The sequence below is a fragment of the Globicephala melas genome, chromosome 8 (assembly GCF_963455315.2).
Source record: "Globicephala melas chromosome 8, mGloMel1.2, whole genome shotgun sequence".
Classification (NCBI taxonomy): Eukaryota; Metazoa; Chordata; class Mammalia; order Artiodactyla; family Delphinidae; genus Globicephala; species Globicephala melas.
Window position 1 is genome coordinate 94,313,852 of NC_083321.1, and position 19,320 is coordinate 94,333,171.

The window sequence follows — 19,320 nt, forward strand, 5'->3', positions numbered from 1 at the left end:
TTCCGAAGAATTCTGGGAGAGACGCCAACTAGAGCAAGCTGCTAACCACCCCTCCCTCTCTCTCACTGCACTGGGTGGGGGGGTGTCCCTGCCAACCAGACTTAACCCTCTCCAGCCTGTGGTGCTCCCAGGCACATGACAGGGGAGTTGGGGAAGGTCCCGCTGGGCTCAACTTCCAGTTCTAGGGGGCAAGCACAGGGTGTCTGCCAGAACACGGTACCACTTGGCCCCATCTGGTACTGCCCCGCCCTGCCGCCACCTGGGTGACTTTTCTGGGCTCATCTCCTGAAGGTGTCTGCAGTGATGTGTGTGTGCGTGTCTCAGAGACAGAGATTGAGAAACAAACTGAAAATTCCTTGCCAAGGCCCTCCCCCTGCTGGGTCACTGAGCACTGTACCAACCTGTGCCTCTACCCCTCCCTTCCTCCCACTGAGTCCTGGGACCAGAGGCCATGGGAAGGGGGTTTATAAACAGACAACTTTTCTCTCTGCCCACCTCATGCTGCTGTCTCCATAGGCCCTTGACTCCGACAAACAGCCCCTGCCCCAACCCTCTTCTTCACTGATTTGCTACAAGTGCTTCAAGTATTCAATTATAGCCTGAGATCCCAGGATGGGAAACTGAGTCACAGCGAGGCATCAGGGATTCCAAGGGCCCGCATCGCATGCAGACATAACTCTACTAACACAACTCTTGCTTTGGCAAAAAAAGAAAGAAAGCTCCCCTTAGCAATCCCCACCCCCCTCCTGTAAAACACGATTAAGGTCAGACATCAAGAAGGACTTCCCAGGGTCAAGGCTACAATGGTAGCCGGCCTCGCATCCAATGCTTCATATTTCTGGGGTGGCACATCACCACCACCCCGCCCCAGCGTTCCAGGCCCCTCTGTCTTCTGCTCAGGCTGGAAATACGAGTGTCTTGTCTTGTTTTGCTGTCTGCCCCTAGCTAGCAAAGTCAACTTTTCTGAACTTTAGCCACCAAGCTCCCAGGTCTGATGTGGCTGGCTGTTTCTTGTCCCCAATGAAGCAAGTGACCCCAAGGGTAGAGGGTTAACTCCCTTTCCCCAGCCCTTTCTGGAGAGCACTGGGCTGCCCTGTGACAGCCCCCACGATATCACTAGGACAAGAAGAGGATGGACTGGGAGTACTGGGATCCCTTAAGGTGCCAGGTGTCCGTGAAGGGCAGAGGAAGAGAGCCCAGCCTTGGGGACAGTTTATCCCAAAGTCTCCCCACTGCACAATTTCTCTCCAAGGACCACAGAACTGCCAGAAGCCTTGGCCTCGCTCCAAGAAACCTCCCTATCAAAGGACAGAGGACTCCATGTCCCAGGGAGCTATGGGGAGACCTGTGGCTACGCACCCCAGACATGTTCTGAGGGAGGAGGATAGAGGCGGCAACAGAAGCGGAGCAGACTGAGTGTGCGCACATACGCACACACGCACGTGCATCAGAGACACAATCCCGAGCACACATACTCCTCAGATACTCCCAGACGTGTACCTGAGAGAGAAACAGACACAACCCCCAAAGACACACATCCAGGAGACCTCTTTAAAATAACCCAAACTCCCCAAAAATGACTCCTTAAGACCCATAGAGGCTCCCATACTCAGAGAAGGCCAAAGAGAGCTCGAGAGACACAAATGACATCAGCCAGTCACACAGAACTACTGACAGACAGAAGACAGACCCACACTGGGATACACGAGCACACACACAGAGTAGTATGCACACGGCCATGTGCTAGCACACAAACTCACACACACACACACACACACACACGCAATGCACATGAAGTCAGATTAGAGGACTAAATTCTGGGCTAGTGGGGAGGAGGGGAGTCAGAGCAGTGGGGTGGAGAAGTACTCAGGGATTTCAAAACAATCCTGGTTTCGAAATGCTGGAAACGCTGGATTCAGGGCCATTCTCAGTTGAGGCTGGAGGGTGGAGAGTGAAGGGGAGGGGGAAGACAGGCCAGCGCAGGGCCACCAGCCCATTGGAAGAGGGACTTGGACAGAGGGCATCTCCGCCCCTGGGCATAGGGACTAGGCCAGACACCAAGGTTAGGAGGGGCAGGTGGCCCAGGGCCAAGCAGGGAGGGCCTGGGGTGGAAAGGAGGCAGAGAAGGAGAGGTCTCCACTTTAGCCACTGACTAGAGAAGAAAGAAGGCGAAGGAACCTACCTGGGCCCTTCCCCGACCCGTGGGTGGGTGGTGGTGGCCACCTTCCCCCCTACAGAGTGGCAGCTGGCTCCCCTTCCCCGCCAGCTAGCAGAGCCCCAAGGCAGGCCTAAAGCTAGGGGTCAGAGGGTGTGGGAGGACAGCAAGGGCCTTCCAGGGGACCCAGGACCACCCACACTCAGGGCAGGGTGGGGGACATCTCCCTGGGAAGCCAGAGCTTCCTACCTGGGTTCCCAGAGAGGGGAGCGCTTCGGGAGGCTGAGGCACTACAACAGACCCCCACATCCAGGAAGTCACCCCTCTCCTCCCAGGGCACCAGGATGCCCTTACTGCCCCTCCCCCAACCTCCAGGGAAAGTCGGCAGCTCTCTCCCAGGGAGGGGAGGTCAAGCCAGGCTGGGGGTGGGGCTCTGGAGGCCTGGCCCTGGCACCCAGCAGAGGAAATGCCAGGCCTTAACTCCAGGCTGCCTTCAGGGAGGCCCATCCAAGTGACGTGCGGCACCTCTAGTGCTGCAGTTTTCTTCCCCTTGCCCCTCAGCTCCTAGCCTCTGGCTACCTGGCCCTCCAACTGGCTCCAGCCCAAGCTCTGGTAGTTAGAGGGTGGGACCTGGGGAAACTTAGCGCCCCTGGAGGAGCCTCTACCAGCTTCATCCTGGCCCCTTGGCCAGTCAGAGTCTCCTCGCCCCAGATCCCTGGGGGCAGCCCCCACAGTGTGGCTTACAGGTGGGCAGCTGGTGGGGCTGGCAGGCAGGGGCACAGATGCCAAGCTAGAGCAGCCAGGTGCTCAACAGGTTGAGCCAGTCCCTGGAACAGCCAGCCCCACCCCAGGGAGAGCAGGTCTGGCAGAGGCTCCCTGCCCGCGGCACCCAGCCTGTACCCGCTTGGCTCCCACGGCTGCCCACTTTCCCACGGTGCCATCCCCTCTGCCCCCTCCCCCGAGGTCAGCAAGCAAGCAGTGCCCAGGGTTCCTGGCACAGGGAAAGGATGCCGTTTCCCCGTCACCCCTGGGTGCCCAGGCTCTTGGAGTGCCTCACTACCAGCAACCAAGGAGCCCCCAGAAGAGTAAACATGGCATCAGGCCAAAAGGAACCCCAAAGTGCCCCCTACCTCCTCGCAGGCCTCCTCCAGTCCTGGGCAGACTGGACACTCAGACACCCTGGCTCCCCGCAGCTGCCCCCTCAGGGCGCTGGGACAGAACTTCAGCGGGCGGCGCCAGAGGCAGTGTGGCGGCCCCCAGCTCCTGTCTTGCACTCCCTGGAGGAGGGGCTGCTGAGCTGGGGGACTGCTGGCTCCCTCCACTCCTGCCAGAGCTGCTGCTGCCTGCAACCCTGCTCCTTTCCTTCCACCCCACTCCTGGGCTCCACGCAGCTCCATCCCGGCCCCTCCCCCTACAGGCAGGCAGCCCCCTTTGCAGGCATCTCCTTTAATCTAAAGCAGGTGCCAGGCATTCCAGCCCTTGCTGAGTCGACACTGCCACCCACTAGGCCTCTGCCCAGAAGGCTATTGCCCTGCCTCTTCATGGAAGTTGAGTCTACGGCCCAGGGCTCCTGCTTAACTGAAATACCCAGAAGTTGGGAGGCAGACACTACCCAAGGGGAATCACGGGTGCCCAACACAGACTCAATAAGCAAGTTCACTAGGTCGTACATTACCACTGCTGTGATCGATTGTGGACCACCAACACTAATCCTTCTCCAGGACTCTGTAATCTCTTCCCACCTGGACCCTCAACCTCAGTAATTAGAGACTCGGAGCCTCCATACGGACCTCCAGAAACCATCTCTAGCGTGAGGCCCCTGCTACCCCGAGCACAAGAGTCACACTGGATCCAAGGTTATATAGGTATTCTCCCCTTCAGGAGCACCCCTTCCAGCATTAACCCCTGCCCCACCCCAATCAGAAGCAACACAGGTAAGCAGAACGCCTCCAGAGGCAAGTGGCCAGAAGGGTGAGCTTCCAGGCCTGGTTCTCCAAGGCCACGGAGCCTGATCAGCTGAGGGAGGGCAGCACCTTCCGTCCTGATACCAGAACCGCCCCCCCCATTCCCTTACCTTCCTTTCTCTCCCATTCTCATCCTGTCCTGAAGCTCCTATCAGCAGGCACCTCAGAGCTGATACCAGAAAGACAGGGCCTGAACATGCTCTTCCCCTGGGGCCATGAAATCATGGTCCTGACCCAGAGAAGGCAGCCAAGCTAGTGCTGGGGGGCAGCAGACAAGCCAGGCAGCCCCAGCCCAGAAAAAGTAGCTGCACCTTGGAGAGGCTGAGGAGGGAGGAGAGCAAGGGGAGTGGAAGCCCACCCACCCTGCGGGTCTCATTCAGCGAGCTGCCCAGAGGCATCAGTAGGGTTACAGCAGATACTGTGCGAAGACAGCTTTCCTAGGTAAAACAGGAAACCAAGGCCAAAGATCAAGGGGGCCTCCAAGCCCCTTTCCCGGGGCTCAGTCACATGCCCAGCTCACCTCTCCCAGAGCAACACTTTTCCTCCCTGTAGCAGAGGCCCCCAGACACAGACACAGACCCACACCCCAAGCAGCAGACAGACAGAAGGAGGAGGGAGGAGGGGGTGTCAGAAAAACCCGGAAGGAAGGAAGCTGGACAGACAGAAGCCAATCCTGGCTTCACTGCTCCAGAGGGACACCCTCCAGACTCCCAGACTGTAAGGGACACTCTCCTCAGCTCCCAAGAGGGAGAAGGGGAGAGTAGACCTCGGTGTCCCCTGAAACCAAATTCCAGCAGCCCTGGGACAGGACATAGTCCAGCCAAGCAAGAAGCCCTAAGCCTCCCCTCTCTTCCTCACATTCCTCCCCCAAGAGCTCCCCCAGACCAAGGCAGGGGCTGTCTCCGCTTAGCAAGGCAGAGACACCTCCAAGGAACTGTGTGACTGCCCCCCCACCCCCCCACCCCCTGCCAAGCCCACATCACTAAGAATCCTAGGCAGGGGAGACTCCTCCAGTCACAGCCCCCGCTGCTCCTAGGCAGTGCTTGGGGGCAGAGGTGACCCCCAGCAATCTCCAGTCCCCACACACCTCCTTATGGAAGCTCCTATAAGCCAGGAGAGGAGTGCTGGGGTGCTGAGACCCAAGGGGTTGGTGAGCCTGTGAGGGGGACTACATCTCCCAGAAGCCCCCAGGGCAGAGTTGCTGCTCCAGCTGGCCCAAGGCCGGCCTTGTTCTCTGTGCTAGGGTGGCAGGGTCCCCTGGCTGCCCCTAAGCCCTCCCCTCTGTGCGCTGGGGCTGCCAACCTGATTGGGGGCCCAAGAGTGGCCTCCACTAATCCTGGGGGCGTCCCCGACCCCTTAAACAGCCTGGGGGTGCGTGCCAGAGGGCCAGAGACAATCAGATTGTGTTCCCCCTCCCCAATTCGAACTGGATCTCCCTCCTCACGCCTCTGCTGGCCTGGCATGACTTTCGCCCTCGGCCCCAGCCCTCCCCTCACCTCGCGCGGGTCGGGGGTCCTCACGCCAGGCCGGAGTTGGACGCCATGACCAGGTCAGGGCCGGTGGGTGGATTGGGGTCCTCCTGCTCGCCAGTTGGAGGTGAGGAGGAGGGCGGGCAGGTGGTGATCTTTTGATCCTGGACGCCTTGATCTCAATACCAGCCCGGCCCGGGAGTGGGTATCCGGGGGTCGCTGGGCGCCTGGGTTCCTGCTTTCCAACCGCGGAGCATGGTCTTGGGCGCCGGGCAGCGGCGGGAGAGCGCGCACACCCGCCCGGCCTTGGGCTCAGGGCTGGGGTCTCAGCCCCGAACCTCACGGCTCCGGCTCCTGCTCCTCCTCCCTTCCTTCCTTCCTTCCTTCCTTCCTTCGCCTCCTCCTTTCACTTTTCCCGAGGCCCGCGGGGACGGTGGGCGCGGGGCGGGGAGGGGGCTGTCTGGGCGCTTATTGTTGGTCGGACGCCGAGGGTCCGGGTTGCAGTCCCCGGGCGGCGCGGCGCCGGGGGACCCAGGCGTGCGGGCGTCCGGCCGGCTGGCTCCGGGCAGCGGCGGTGGTGCAGCGGCCCCGAGTCCGGGGCATGTCCGGCCACTGGCTCCGCCGTTCGCCGCCGCCTCCCCGGGGTCCCCTGCGCTGCCGGAGCCTCGCTCGCCCCTCCACTCGGCTCCGCTCCCCAGCCTGAATAAGCATCGGGGCTCTCTGGCTGCCTCCTTCTGCCTTCATACCAGAGCCCGGAGAGGCCCCTGTCAAAATAAGAGCTCCCCCATCTCGCTCGCCTCCTCGCCCAACCCGGCTCCCCCAGCCTCCCAGTGGTCTGACTCGGTAAGGCGCCCGGCCGGCTAGCGGGAGGCAGGTTGGCCCGGGGGCGGGGAGGGGGCTTCTATGCCACTCTCCACCCCATTCCCGAGGACTGGGGAGGAGACGGGCTAACACCATCTCAGGCTGGGGAGAGGTTTGACAAACGTACCCTCCTATCTCCGCTGATTGGAAGCAGTGGGAGTTGACTCCCCCCAACCCCCAACACTCACTCACACACTCTCTCTCCCTCCCTCTCTCTCTCTCCCTCTCCCTCTCCCTCTCCCTCTCCCTCTCCCTCTCTCTCTCTCTCTCTCTCTACTGGGTCCCCTCTTCATTGTATCCACCCACATTCATTATGCACTGAACATCTCTTTATTCACTTTATTCATCTCTCTTTCCTAGTAGACCCTGAGGATGTAGACTGAACTTTTTCACTTCAATCCTCAGCAGCGCAAAGTGGATACTAAGAAAATGTTTGTGGAAGTAAAACCTTTGTTCTCCCAAAAGAACTCTATCCTAAGCTCAAAGTGCCACACACACACACACACACACACACACACACACAAGACCCTATAGGAGAATAGATCCAATGGAAAAAAAATTGTAAAGTGTTTTAAAAAGCATTTCACATGTTATTTCAGTGTTTGCCACAAACCTGTGAGAAAGATGTTATGGCCCCATGACACTGATGAGGAAACAAAGGCTTGCACTAGTTAAGGACTTCCTCAGGGTTACACAGCTAGAAAGTGGTAAGCCCAGGACTAGAGTTTGGGTCTCCTTATCCCAGGGCACTTTCCCTGTATCCCACTACCCCCACCCACCCAGGATTAATACCAACAAGTAACAACCATTGAAGGGCACTAGCAAGCCCCTTTGCTCATGCTATTTGGTTCCTCTGAGCTCTCCCCTGCCCCTCCTCACAGATGGTCCCCAGATAGCTCTAGCTCTCACTGACCTCCCTCTCTTTTGACACCTACTACATCTATTCCACCCAACTGAGTACCTAATTGTATGTTTTATCTTGATTCTCCTGTGCGTGTGTCTGGTTGCCCCAAAAGATTCTTGAGGGCCCAAACCATGTTTCCTATGCCTCTATATTCCCCACAGCACTCAAGGGCTAGGTTCATAGTAGGGATTCAGTAAATACTCACTTGATGGATTGATGGTGTCTGCAGCTGGGCACTGGGCAAGGTCTGGGGAGGCACAGGTGAAAAAGGGGGAGAAACCCTGAAAGAAGATAACATAACAACCTCTATGGGTGCCTAACATAGAAGTTTACAAAGCATTTTCATACACACTATCTCTTGATCGTGCTTTGAGCCAATCAACAAAACTTCCCCAATTGCCTATTAACTGCTATGCCAAGACAAAGCTGGGTTAGGGACTGAATCATCACAACCCTGTGAGATAGGTATTGCCCCCACTTAAAGGAAAAGAAAACTGAAGCCCAGAGAGGCTGAGCTCTGGTGTGAAAGATCTCAGAGCCTAGGATAGTACCTGACCCGTGGAAGTAGGGTTTAATCTCCTCTCCCCTCCCCAGGGTCCTGCTATAAGATGAGCCACAAGACAAGAAGGCCATTTCTCAAACAGGATTGCTTGTTGAAAGGAAGGGTCCACCCAGTTATGTGGGTCAGTTTCCCGTTACATACATGACACAAACCGCGTGGGCTTGTGATGATCCATTTGGCACGATGCCCAGTTCATAGCAGGTCCAGAAAACAATGTTTGTAGGGGTGAGTGATGGCTGTGTTGCAAGAGGTCTGTTAATTGTGGCACACAACCAAGTGTATTCGGCATGTCCTGTGGAGCAGCCATGTAGAGCACTCCCCTGGGTGGAGCTGTGACTCATTCCCCCAGGTTGGGATGCGGAGCCCGAGCTCTGGGCAGCCACGAGTTCTGGGTGGACCGCTGGAGTGAGCGAGGGGGAGAGGAGAGAGGCCGGTGGCCCATTGCTGGAATGGAGTGGCTCCCTCTACTGGCGAACTCGGGGAATCACCGTGTGTTGGCGCGTATCTGTGTGTCACTGTGTCACGAGGAGTGTCACAGGTGTGTCAGCGAGTGTCGAGTGTCGGTGGAAGTTTGGGCATGGGTATAGCCTGTTCGTGGTGCAGTGTGGGTGTGCCAGCGTTACGTGGGCCTGTTTCTGGAACCACAGAGTGTACACACACAACCACATTTTGTAATACAGTTTACTTTTGGGGTGGGGGTAGGGGGTCGGAGGAGCTAGGGCTGCAGATTATCTGAGATTACTACCTGGGGTGACTAGGACGAAAGGATCTTCCGGCTGGTACTCATCACCGACCTCGTGCAGGTGGGATTCAGGACTAGAGAACAGTTCCTGGGAAGGGACTCTATCCCCAAAAGCAAACAAGGACCCAAGAAAGGGTTAACGTTGAGCCTCACAGTGACTTCAATCATTGGCTCAGGGCACTGTCAGTCAGCTTCGCGGCGGGGCTTGTGGGGCCGCCTTCGGACTGCCCAGCGACCCTCACTTGCCCCTCAACCCCCACTTCATTTCACTTCTGGGCTGCTGCCACGCCCCCCATCTTGACGGAGACACCTTCCTGGGCCCTGGAAAAGGAGCGGATCTGGGCATCCTGGCTTCCCCACTCACTCCAGCCGCCTGGCTTCCTGATAGATGGGGATTATTACATAACAGACCTGCTGGACAGAACCGTGCCAGCCCTCGGAACACTTTGCCCCTCCTCGAAGCCTGCCCCAGGGCCTGGCACCAGCAGCACAGAGCCTGCCGCGCTGCTCTGCCGGCTCCCCCAGCACCAGCTCCATTCCAGGGCGGGAGACCCCGGGGCTACCCTCCCTGGTGTCCCTGGGGCCACTTTCTGGGATGGGGCGGGCGCCAGGCTGGGAGTACGGCCGGCGCCCCGCAGGTCTCGGGGTTGGCCTGCGGAGTATGGTTTTACCAGCGCCTCTCCAGAATTGTGGGACCCAGCTGGCCCCTTCCAACCTGAACTTGGAACTTGGGAGCCAGTAGAGGTGGGGATAGGGGGCGCAGGGGCCAGGGTCGGACAGCGAAAGGAGTTTGGAAAAGATGCGGGGGCAGGAAAAGGGAGGCTGGGAGAGGGGGCCGACAGGGGCAGTGGGGGAGGGACTCTTATCCTGACAGGGCTCCCGCCTTCCCCGACTGGAGGGTTTGGAAAAACTGAGCAGGCAGCCAAGGCTTGGCTGGAAATCCTGCAGCCCACCCTCCTGGGGACACAAAGCTGGAGGGCGGGGGCAGGGCGGGGGGAGAGAGCACGACCCCGGGGAGGGCAGGGCCTCTTTTGGGGCTGGGGGCCCTGGGGCCAGGTCCCTGGGGAGGGGGTTCCTGGCGCTGTCTCCCCGCAGTCTGCTTCCCCCTTCTCCTTCTCTACCCCCTCCTTTTCCCCCTCCTCCCCCTCCCCGGCTCCAGTCTTGCAGATTGCGGGCAGACTTAACTCCTTGCGCGCCAGCCCGGTGGACTCCTAGGTGGTGACGCTATGAGGGAGGGAAGAAGGGAGGGACTCCCGACCTTACTCCCACCCACAGTTTAACACCTTGTGGCCCAGAACGCAGTCTCGGAACTTGGGCTTGTCAGAGCCCTAGAAGGCTGCCTGGTGCTCGAAGAACGACACACAAAACCCGGCACCTGAGAGCTGCGTAATCCAGTCCGCTCTCCTGCCACATCTTAACTGTCTACCCTCCCCTGTCACCCCAACCCTCTGTGCCTCTTCCTCCACCCTTTGGCCACCCTCCCGCTACCACCCCCACTAGTTGCTGCAAAGAGCCCTGACAGAAGGATGCAGGGAACCCGGAAACCTGGGTTCTGTGGCTGCTTCTGCATTCTCCTCCGCATCCCGCCTGGGAGGCCCGGGCAGGTGACCGCAGCCCGGGCCTCTTTGGCCTCCAGGGGGCTCCTTCACACATCTGTGGGGGTAGCTACCCAACCAAGGCAGAGAATGCTAGCCTCCCCCAGCTCCAGCTAGGACAAGGGCCCGAGTAGCCGGAAACCCTGACTTCACTTCCACCCTAGCCCCTCTCCTAGGCAGCACTTCCTCCACCATCAGATTTGCCCCCCGTTCGGCCGTGAAAGACTATGCCTGAGGGCAGTACCTCAGTCTAGGCAGGAAGGGGTTAATGGAGCTCCCAGGCTCCCAGTGAGAGCCAGGTGAGGCACCGCCCATCTTGGCCTTCAGGTGTACGGGTGGGGAAGTGGAGGGACGCCGACCACAGGACTGCTCTTTTGCCCCCTGGTGGTTAGATCTGGCTTAGCAGTCTCTGGCAAAAGCTAGGCTCAGGTGGGGATTGGTGAAAGAAAAACTTTGGAGGCAGCTAGAGTACTCCTGCAGGAATAGCACCTTTGGAGAGAAAGAGAATCCTATGGGGAGGCTGCTGGAGCTCCCACAATCCCTGCCATGCCATCCCCACTTATCAGGCTGCCACAGTCACTTCCAGATCTTTGTCCTAGGGACCCTACTTGTGGGTCCCAGGTGCCCAGACACCTGGAGGAGGAATAGAAGATATAGGCTCTATCCTGCCAGGGTCTCAACCGAATGAAGGGGAGCGATAGAAGGAAGCTGCCCTCACCTTCTTTCCTCTCTGTGTCCAGCCTTCCCAGAACTCCCATTCCCTCCAGACCCCAGCAGCAAATGCAAACCTCTAGCCAGGCTTCAACGCTCCTACCAGCTACCCGGTCCCCCATCAGTTTCCCTCCCCTCTAGCCAAGCTGCCTTCTGAGTTTCTCCCCCATAAAGAGGGCCTCTTGAGGGATTCTAGGTGCTCACAACCATTTCCTCCTATCCCAGGCAGGGCTGAGACCCTTCCTCCCCTCTACCCAGAAGCCTTCCCAGGTTAGCGAAGGCCATGACCTTCAAGGGTTCCTTTCTCTTTTTTCCCAGTTGCCTCACTTCCTTCCCTCTCCCCATTTCCAATTATCTTCTATCTAAGGCTTCCTTTCGCATAAGCAGCTCACCCAAGCAAGAACAATCCTGTCCTTGGATTCCTTGACTCCTCCAAGAATCATTGTCTGACCAACCTCACCCACTTATTCACTAAAAATATATCTATTGAGGACCTACTATGTACCAGGCACTGGACTAGACAATAGGTATATGTTGGTGAATGAGACAGACGTAGTTCTTGACTTCACAGAGGTCACTTGACCTCACTCTAGTTGGGGATAGACACATGAACAGGCGAATTCAATTCAGTGTCACGAAGGCTTGCACAGCACTTTGGAGAGACATCTATCTGGCACTTGGGAGTCTGGGAAAGTTTCCTGCAGTCAGCACCATCTGAGCTGAGACATTCCAGCCTAAGGTGTGGTTCTGTCCAGGCAGACAGTACATCTAACTGGAGGTCTAAGTATAGAACAGGATTCCAGCAAGGGGTCTCACCAGATGTTACAAGAGATCGCTAAGTCTGCATTCCCAAACAATCCATATCTAATAAGTTCTCCAAGTCTCCAAAGAAATGAGACTGGGGACTTCCCTGGTGGTCCAGTGGGTAAGACTCTGCGCTCCCAATGCAGGGGGCCTGGGTTCAATCCCTGATCAGGGAACTAGATCCCACATGCGTGCCACAACTAAGAAGTCCGCATGCCGCAACGAACATCCTGTATGCCGCAGCTAAGACCCAGCACAGCCAAAATAAATAAATAAGTAAAAATGTTGTTTAAAAAGAAAAAGAAAAAAAGAAAGGAGACTGGCCAAGAGTATGTGACCTTGGCCTAGTCAGCCTCATCTCTGGGCCTTAGTTTCTTTAAAGAACAAGGGGGTTGGATGAGTTTATCTCCAGGCTCTTTTTTATCAAGAGGATAGCAATTAAATAGAAGGCTTGGTTTGTTGAGAGAAAAACAATCACATGGCTCTGGTTGGCTTGGGGATGGAAGGCAGAGTTCATAAGCCCCTGAGAGGCTGTCAGAGGCAGGGCCCGGAGAAGGCCACACAAGTCACCTCCTACTCCTCACTGCCTGGGTTGCCTGCCAGTTCTGAGTCCTGGGAACATTTAATTCTTGCCGTCAACTGAAGGCAAAAGCCTTTCTGAGATTTTGCTGGGAGGGGTGAGCATTGGGGGACAGCACCCCCAGAATATATTAATGCAACTTCATTAACTTGCTCTTGTATGTAGCACTATAAAGCTTTTATTTTGAAGAGACGGAATGTTCAGAGGTAAGGAAACTGAGGCACAGAGTGGTGAAAGGACTGGCCTAAAATCACATGGCTGGTGAGTGATGGCTGGAAGAGGTGCCAGGTCTCCTAATTCCCAGTCCAGACACTTTCCACGACACCACTGCAGCACTCACTTCCAAATTTCCATTGGACTTCTTCCTGCGTCTGGCTCATTTCCCTGGGAGGCCATAAGATCTGGGAAGGCAGGCTTGGCCTTCTTATCTGGACGTCCCCCAGAGCCTGGTGCAGGGCTCTGAACAGAGGGAGGGGTTCCCAGAACCCCCAGTCTCCCAGCCCCCCTTTCCTCTCCTTCCATGACCTTATTTACATGCACGTAGGTCTCTGGCTCAACCTAAAAAGGCATCCCTGGATTGTGGACAGAGGCTTGGGCCAGGCATATTCCCAGTCCCAACCAGGCCTAAAACCTGCTCTGTGACTTTGAGCAAGTTGATTAACTTCCCCGGGCTTCATTTTCTCCATCTGTCAAGACCCGTAACCGATTCTAACTCCTGGGGTATTTGTAACTTGAAATCCCAGATTAGGAAGTGTTTTTAAAAGCTCTAACTCTGAAGTAAGGGAGTAAGCTTAACGTTTCTGCCTTTTTGCAGGATTCCACAGCCTCAGGACCATGTCTGCTCTATCTGCAAGGACTGGGTACTGCTTGGGGTTCCTTCACCCTGATACCATGCTGGGTCCTATGAAAGTTACAGGATGTATAACCTGAATATATTCTGGGGTCCCACAGCCCAAATATCAAAAGTAATTTCGAAAAGGAATCCTAATTTTTACTTGTATCTCTTGAAAGTGATCCAATTCTTAACCTACAGCACATCTTATTCAAATTCCCTTTCCTCTTCTATTCTGCTGCACCTTGCAACAGTTAAATCGCTCTCTGCGAACGCTAAATCAGCCCCTCTCTCTGCCTCTCTCTGTTCTCTGTAGTCAAGAAAGCTTTTCTGTCTCTCTTGGCCCACCATCTTCTCCTTATTACAAAGATTAGCTTAGCCTCTTATGTTTCATTATTTTCTTTTTTCCTTCACCCATTACCCAGATTCTCCCTAACACAAAAATAACGTTACCTGTCTCCTGCCTCTAGGTCTTATCTCTCACCTCTTGTTCTCCCAGTTTCATGTTACGAAAGCCCTGGAACTGAGCAGGCCACGACAAGATTTCCAACAACAGGTGAGGGATAAAATTATCTTGGGGCTGAGGGGAGGCAAGGCAGAGGGAGGCTGCGAACAGTCAGTGGTTAGTAAGTTTTTAATCCTGTAACAGATAATAAAGGCACCTGCCCTCAAGGAGCTTATAAAATGGGGACAATTAAAGAACAGTAAAAGATGCTAAATCATTAAAAGATGTGGAGCCGATGCACCCAGTGCAGGTTGCATCCTCAGGCAGACCTGGAAGAGAAACAGGAAACTGACCTCAGGTACAGGGGAGCGCAGAGGCCCCAGTGAGGGGCGCAGATGGAGCAGAAACAGGAGAAGTCATAGATCTTGGCGGGAAGGGGTCTCAAAGACCAACTACCTAGTTCCAATTCTTTCTGATGCTCAACTCTCTGATAACATCCCTGGCAAGCAGTGTTTCAACATCTTTACAAACACCTCCAGTAATGGGGAGCTTCCTACCTCCCAAGGCAACTCACTCCATTTACGAACATCTGTTTTTCCTTCCTTGGAGCTGAATTTTATCTCCTTGTGGTCTCTACTCATTAGTCCATAAACTACCTCCTGGCCCTTCACATATCTGAGCTTTAATGACTCCAGACTCTTTTCCTCTTCTCTAGCCTAAACATTCCCCGTTCACTAAAGTTATGCCCACGAAGACAAGTGGCCAACTTAGAGTAAAGCAGGACTATCAATCCTCTCCTTTATTCCAAAAACTATATCTCTAGTAATATGGCTTAAAATTGGATGCACTTTTGGCAACCATGTTATGCTGATGACTCAGACTGAACTTACTAATACCCCAATTCTATTTTACCTGAACTGCTTCTAAGACATGTCTAGTCTGTGTGTGTTGCTGAGATCTTACACAGATCTCTGACCATTTCATCTTCTTAGGTTTTCCTACCATTCTATATACATGGAGCTGAGTTTTGGATCCTTACCCTGTCTCTCAAAGTGTTTACTAACCCTCCAGGCTTATATCTGTGAAATGTGATACTATATTTTCATATACACTATTAATAGAAATATTTAAGAGGACAGAGATGAGGGCAAACCCTAAAGCACACGAATGTTCCTGGTTGATACCAATCCATGGCATATTGAGAAGTAGCAAGATACATGGTGTTGTAGGTGGAATGGGTCAGATCATAATGAACCTCAAAAGCCTAGTGGAAGAATAAGAAAGTCAGAAGGCTCAGAACCAGAATGTTTTTGACTAGAAGAGTCACATGGAAGCAGACTAGTATAGCAACAAAATAAAACAAAGCACTGACTGTGGAACTCCACAGATCTGGACTTGAGTCCTAGCTCTATTGCTTACTAGCTGTAGAACTTGGACAACTTACTTTAACCACTCTGAGCATCAATTCCTTCTCCTGTAAAATGGGGTAATACCTACTTCATAGATTACTGTGAAACTTAAATGAGATGACATATATGAAGAGCCTAATACATAATGGGTGCTCAATAAATCAAGTAGAAAAAGAGGGTGAGAAGAAAATCATGTTTCAGATGGGTTTGTGTTCTTAGAGGAGACTACCTTTCTAGGAGGCCCAGGTGAGGATGGGACTATAGTGTGAGCCTCGAATGACTTGCTGGGCACTCAGTCTCAGGTGGTATAGATGAAAGGGCAAAGGGATAAAAGCATATTCTCCTCTTCAGAAGAAGAGTTGATACCCCTTGGACTCTAGCTACATATAGAGAATGACAGAGAGAGAGGAGTCGCAGGCGGCACTGAGGTTTTTACCCTGGGTAGTGACAGGGAAGTACTGTAAAGAGGGCTGATGCTTTGCGGAAGATGGGTTCATGTTTAGAGTTGTTGAAGTAGGCAGGATGGTAGGCATCCCCATGGTTATGACCAGTGAGGAGGTAGAGAGACTTGACTGGAATTTGGAGAGAGAGAAGTCAGAGCAAATGTATGTGTTTGCCAGTGGGAGCTGTAGGCATGCAGCAAGTTCTCTGAGGGTGAGTTGGGAAGTGAACCAAGGACAGTGCCATGCAGGACCCCCCAGAGCCATGCTGATCCTTCTTCTTCTTTTTTTTTAAAAAAAATTATTTATTTTATTTATTTATTTTGGCTGTGTTAGGTCTTCGTTGCTGCGCACTGGCTTTCTCTAGTTGCAGTGAGCAGGGGCTACTCTTCGTTGAGGTGAGCAGGCTTCTCGTTGTGGTGGCTTCTCTTGTTGTGGAACATGGGCTCTAGGCATGCGGGCTTCAGTAGTTGTGGCACGTGGGCTCAGTAGTTGTGGCTCACGGGATCTAGAGCGCAGGCTCAGTAGTTGTGGCGCAGGGGCTTAGTTGCTCCGCGGCATGTGGGATCTTCCCGGACCAGGGCTTGAACCCATGTCCCCTGCATTGGCAGGCAGATTCTTAACCACTGCGCCACAAGGGAAGCCTAGCCATGCTGATTCTGACTTGGGACTAGAGAAGAAACTGCCCAATCCTGCTTTCCCTCTCCGCCCCCCATTCCCTGCTTCCTGATCAGAGTTGAATAGATAGACCAGACCTTAAATCCACTCTCGCATCACTGACCTCTGTGCAGAGCCCACTGGGACCCAAACTGTGTCCCTCCATGACTCTCCACTTTTCTGCCCTGACGTGAGAAGGAACTCAAGCTCTTGTCCAGCCAATAGACTCTAGCTTGTTGCTACGATCTTGGACTTCAGAAAGGAGAGATGAGGGGGGAAGTTGTAGAAAGAGAGCTTTGAACAGAAGCAGGCAGGGACAAAGGGAGTGCAAGAGAGAAACAGAGAAGTTGAGTAGGAAAGGTGAGCACCATGGGTATGGAGAAAGGCAGACTGATAGAGGAGAAAAAGAGAGACGGACAGGGAAGAAAAAAAGATTTGCCGAGAAACTGATGAAGTGCAACTGAGAAAACTGTTGCCATGGCGACGGGTCCAGAGGAGGGAGTAGGAATATAAATCGGATTATGAGTTGGGGGAGCGGGGAGGGGTGTTGCTCAAGACCCAGAGGCAGTGCCCCCACCCCAGGTCCTCCCCACCAGACCTCCTTCACCCACAAGGAATGCCTTTCCCAGGGGTGTCCCAAGGCCAATCCAAGGAGTGCAGTGAGGACAGAAGCACTGGAGGGCCTAGGGCTCTGGCACTCCCTCTCCTCCCCTCACCCTGGGTGAAGCAGAGCTGTACTCCCACCCCAGTGTGCCTCCTTGACTCTGGGAGAGCTCTCTCCATCGACCCTAATTTCTTTCATTCTACCTCTTCATCAGAGCCCCGAAGTGAAGACAGGGGAGGGAACTTGTTTTAAACACCTACTATGTGCCAAACACTGTGTTGGGCATCTCAGGACTTGTTTCATTTCGTCCTCAGCACGGCCGTCAGAGGTAGGTTTATCGCCTCCATGGACAGGCAGGAAACTGAGATCAAGGTCCCAAGCTGGTGAGCAACAGCCAGAGTGGGGTGCAGCCAGGCCCATCTGCTCCAAAGCTGTTTCCTCTCCTCCTAGCCCTCTGCCTACCTGGCAGAGCCTGTGTCCCATTCCCCGGCTTTTTCCTGTGCCCTCGGAACAGGTCGGGGCAGGCTGGGGGCTTCGGGGGATGGACGAGTTTGAGGCTCTCATTCTATTCTGAGAGATACAGAGAGTTGGGGAGACTTGAGGCAAATACGCCACAGCGGCCAGACTCTGGGCTGAGTGGGAGGCGAAGGGGTGCTCTGAGCTCAGGGCTGGGGGAGTGGGGAGGAAGGGCGGAGGTGGCGAGGACCGTGGGAGTGTGGCAAGCTCAGAGGCCAGGCCATTTCCGGGCGATGCTGCGAGACACAGCGCGGCCACGTGGGGAGCTGGGGAACCCGCAGCTCTCGGTTTGCAAGTCTCTGAGCTAGTGAGCCAGAGGGACTGGGGGTTGGTATTTGACTGCAGGTCTCTTCTCTGCAAGTAAAGTGGCTGGAGGGGGGAAGAGGAGGGCGTGGCTTCCCTCCCCCTCCCTAAGGCTTCTATACAAATAACAGTTTTGCAAAGCGCACCATATCTGATGCATCATTAAACAGGACCTGGGGAGGTGGGAGAAGGCAGAGGTTGGGGTTATGGCCTGGGCATTTATGCCAAGACCACCCCTCCCCGCCACGAGGGTGCAATGAGATTCGAGAGGATGCTGGTGCCCTTCCAGCATACCTTGCTGTTCCTCCTAGTGGCTACCTGGTTACTTTGAAACAGCTCCCCGTTCTCTCTGGAGACTGGCTTGAGCCACTCCCTAACCAGGAAGTCCATGTGTGTGTAAGAGATGGCTGGCCCCAAGAGGGGCAAAACGGCCCTTGTCACCAAGCTGGAGATCCCAGGTCCCTGCCCCACACCCCTGTAGAGAGGGATTGGAGGATAGAGCTCCTTCCTCCTCAGGCCTGAAGGGAAGGCTGATCCAGATCAGCTCACTTCTACCGCTTCAGTTCACACCATCTCCTCCACGTGCCACCAACACCCAGGACACCCCTCCTGACCCTCCTTCCCTGTTCCCGTCATAGGTTCCGGACCCAAGAGGGTCTAAGGAACTGCCCGGGGGTGAGAAGAAGAGCATCTTCCTTGTCCTCTGCCTTCACACCTGCCCTCCCCAGGCTGTCCGGTCTCCCACCCCTTCACCGAATCCCAGGCCCAACTACACCCGGACCTGCAGGCCTTCAACACCCTCTTGCCAGCCCAGTCCCGCTCAGTCACCTGTTCCCCTAGTCTGAAGCAATCTCCACGACTCCTACTTGCCACATCCAAGGAGTACGCGTCATGGCTCTTTCTTCCCTGAGCACCAGTTTGCTACGGAACAAACTGAAAGTATTCTTCTTTGGGTACCTGGGACACCACTCCCTCCTGGCGCTTTTTTTTTCTTTTAGGGAAGATTCTCATTCTCCTTTGCAGGCTCCTCTTTTCCTCTGCCCATAGTGTTACTGTTCCCCAGGCTCTGTTCTTGACCTTGTCTTCTTACTTGGCTTGTACTTCTCTCCAAGGCTGCAGCTGTCACACCTAGCTGACAACCTCCCTGAGCTCCAGATCAGGCATCCGACCACCTTCCATACACCTCCACCTGGGTGTCCTCCAGGCACCTCAACTCAGCAAGTTCAGTGATCTCCATCCCCTTCCCACAAATCTGCTCCTCCCACCCCCACTCATGCCCAGCTAGTGACAGTGCCATCATCCACCCAGCTGCCCCAGTCAGGACGCACCCTTAACGCTGCTCTCCACCCCCCTCCACAGCCCTCCCAGCCAAACCATCACCCCCAAATCTCCTCTTCTGTCATCTTTTGCCTGGAATCTTATCTCAACAGCATGTCAGAGACATCCAAAATACCTCCCAGCTGTTCACCCAGCACAATCTCTGCATTGCAGCAAAACCCATCTTTATAAGATACAAATTTGATCACGACACTCTCCAGTTTAAAACCCTTCAAGGGCTTCCTTTTAGCCTTAGGATAAAAATTAAAGTGCTTAAAGGGGCTTACAAGACTTTTCATCTGGTCCCAGCTACTTCTCCAGTGACTCCCTCAAAATCCACTCTAACCTTCCGATGGGCCCATTCTCTAATCTTGGTCCCTTACAGCCTAGAACAATTTCCCCTCTCCACCCCCACCCCCACCCCCACCCCCCTGCCTTCACGCTGCTAAC

General features: G+C 54.8%; 1 protein-coding gene across 5 annotated transcripts in view; it reads right to left on the bottom strand.

Moving 5' to 3' along the window:
• Nucleotides 1-19,320, bottom strand: part of BCL9L (BCL9 like) — a 70,045-nt gene that overhangs the window by 20,071 nt on the left and 30,654 nt on the right. For 3 of the 5 annotated variants that reach the window (XM_030838678.2, XM_030838659.3, XM_030838651.3), the window contains exon 1: nucleotides 5,616-6,599. The gene's annotated coding sequence lies outside the window, so the exon portion shown is untranslated. Of the gene's footprint in view, nucleotides 1-5,615; nucleotides 6,600-7,558; nucleotides 7,635-19,320 lie in introns of those variants that run through there. The other 2 variants (XM_060304162.1, XM_060304163.2) reach the window with 1 other exon arrangement.